The sequence below is a fragment of the Nuphar pumila genome, chromosome 17 (assembly GCF_984573655.1).
Source record: "Nuphar pumila chromosome 17, dmNupPumi1.hap1.1, whole genome shotgun sequence".
Taxonomy (NCBI): Eukaryota; Viridiplantae; Streptophyta; class Magnoliopsida; order Nymphaeales; family Nymphaeaceae; genus Nuphar; species Nuphar pumila.
This window is the reverse complement of record NC_143265.1, coordinates 10,794,163-10,797,207: the sequence shown is the minus strand read 5'-3', so window position 1 is coordinate 10,797,207 and position 3,045 is coordinate 10,794,163.

Below are 3,045 nucleotides of genomic sequence, written 5' to 3'. Positions count from 1 at the left end.
TAATTAATGTTTTTCTTCTTTGATATCCCTTCCACAGTGTGGGAATCATGGATGAAAATTTTGGAGAAACCGTAAGGATACTAAAAACTTTGTGTGTGTTTGTGCCCCTAAACCTGATATGGTGGTTTGCCTCTTGGTTACAACTTTAGAGAATTTTTAGCAACCTTGCCTGGGGTGGTGTTGTAGACACATCTGTTGTTATTGGTATACCAAGAAAGTGACGTGAGTAGATAATGTCAATTTTTCTGGTGTCTCGATATTAGATGTTGAGTTCTAATGTTTTGATAGAGGGTGTTGATTCTTGATATCGATCGAGAAACAAGTGTGGAACCGAGTAATAATATATAAATTGTGTGTAAGCTACAACTGAAAACCTATCTTAGACTTCGAAAATTGTTGTGCTCATTTTGAGTATCTGTGGGTTTTAATAAAAAGTGAAACTAAACTTATGTGCATTTAATAGGGAGATGCATACAAAAGAGAACTCTGATAGTAACTTAAGAAATTGTCCATGCATGTGCATTGAAATTATGCATATTTACGGTTCTGCATTAGTTCATGCATTCTTACTCGTTTCTGTTTCATGTGAGAAATTGTTATTTCATAATAAATGCTTTCAAATGCTTAAATAATAATTGGTTTATGAGATGTTTATTATTATATTTTTTCTGAATACTTGCATGAATTTAATTTATGTTTTTTCTTGCCTATTTAGATTTTTAGAAGAATTCGTACAAAGAATATTTGAATCTTACCCAACACTCCTTATGTTTTTTCACAGAATTTGAAGCTCAGTGATGAGGACGACTGCCACAGATAACCTACGAGATTGCGTGACTTATTTCTGTTATTCTCGAACAGTGTGGCTCTGGATTTCATTTTATTCCCATTCTATGATATTTATTTATGGATTAATAAAGTTAGTTTTGATTGGATGGTTCAACGTAGAGATCCCTTGTAGTTTGAAATTTGGTTAAGTCTGTGAGGCCTTGAATCCTTGGGTTTTGGTTTCCGTAATTGTTTAAAAAAAAATCACTTTTCAACAGAGATGAGTTGGGGTCGTAACATATTTTCTATTTAGAATTGCTAAAAAAGTGAAGTTAAACATAATGGAAATGTTAGAAACTTGGGATCAAGAGGCCAAGATTTAGGTTGGAACTGCAATAAAGCTAAATGTTCATGATCTTTCATGTGTCTAAGTAAATGATCTTAGGATTGTATTCATGCAAGAATTTATCTTAAATTTATATCTCTGGCTTACATTTATTTAAATCAAGACCCCATAGGTGGTCATATTTGGCCAATAGTGCAAAGTGTAGCTTCTGCATACTTGGTAGACATTGAATTGCATCAGCTATGGTCGCAATGTGTATGTCTAACAATACAAATAAAAAAAAGCAACTGGTTAAACCCTTGTGCATTGACCAATATGAGACTTTCAAGGAACAAATTTGGATTGGAGGACAAGGGGCATACTTAGTAATTTTCTTATATGGATGTTGAGCCAATTAAACTAGACAATATTGAAGTGTGGTAGAAAAGGACATCCGGTTCATGTACTTCAAATATTTTCACTTGCTTAGCTAGTTTATGTCAATTGATCCATGGTAGTTCAGTCTTGAGAGAAAACTGCTCATTGACTCCAAACCATTTGACTCTCGGAGACCAAAGAAATGGCATTTATAAAGGTCAAGATTTTACAGCTCCCTATTTGACAAAAATAAGGTTATGGGAAAAGATGGTTTGTTGCAACATATACTTTTACCTATCCAGATACCATGATTGGCAAGAAAAGAACTGATTTGAGTTTAATGGAATCTAATCATGGTTGAGATGGCCCAAATGATAATACAATTGCCTTTTCCCCTAAGATCAATTCCAAGTTTGCAAGGATGCTATGGATTAGCCACCTTTACTTCTTTTCATAAACTTGCTAAACCTGGTGATGTAGCAGCAAAGCTCAGATCAGTTAGCATAGATTGAGAAATGGAAAATCTGGTTGGTTTACAGTAGTTATCGCTGCTTATACACTTGATATTCCATATCACAACCTGATCACAGAAAGACAACAGGGGACTCAACCAATTGCTTATGAGGTAGTGGAGAAACCAAGTTTTCAATATAGAAAGCAAGTGGAGCTTAACTTCCTCTACATCTTTTATGTTGGGGTTTTCTGGATTGACAGAACAAGCCAAGTATGTCATCTTCGGCACAAGCAACCAAGGAGTTGTTCACAAAATCTCAGTACTGAACCCAATTCTGGCTGGATTAGGACAGAATCCCAATTCATGGCGCGTCCTATGATTCATGTCGTACACGAAGTTAAGCGCGGTGGTATTGGGTTGGCCCAGCTCAGTCTGTCTCCCAAATTAGCCGAGTTCATCAGTCATTCAAACTCGGGCAGTTGAAAGGCCAAGCCATACTTAAGTCGGGTTCTATCAGATGGCATTTGTTTCATGCCTTGTCTGGTCAAAGAGGCTCTCTTTCATAGAAAATATGGTCTCTTTTCTACCATAAGGTGAAACAATTATGTCAACGAGGAGAGTAGCTTTTCTGTCAAGCGTGTTCATACCTCCTTCTGGTGGGGAAGTACTTTCCCTCCAAAGTGACCTTTTCAAATGAACGGCGCCGCGGAGTTTTACGCTGTCAGGACAGTGATTGTAAGTAGTGGCGTAGTTAGGATTCATGTGAGGGGGGGCAAACAGGGCTGTAGCAAAAAAAAAATATTTGTGTGATAGTCGGGGGTTGGGGGGCAGCGCCCCCGGAAAAAAAAAATTTGAGATAAAATAAAAAATGGCTACAATTATTAATAAAAATCTATTTCATATGGACAAATCAAACTATTTGCTGCCGTCAGGGCTGGGCTGGGCTACAAAAATGGATAAAAATCTATTTCATATGGAATCAGGGCTGGGCTAGGACTGGGCTTTTAAAAAAAAAAATTAACTGTTTCGGGAGGCAGCAAAGCCAGTCTGTCTAGGTCACGATCCGGGGGGAGTCCCCGTGTAAATATCAAAAACAAAATGAAAGAGGTTTGGCTTGGGT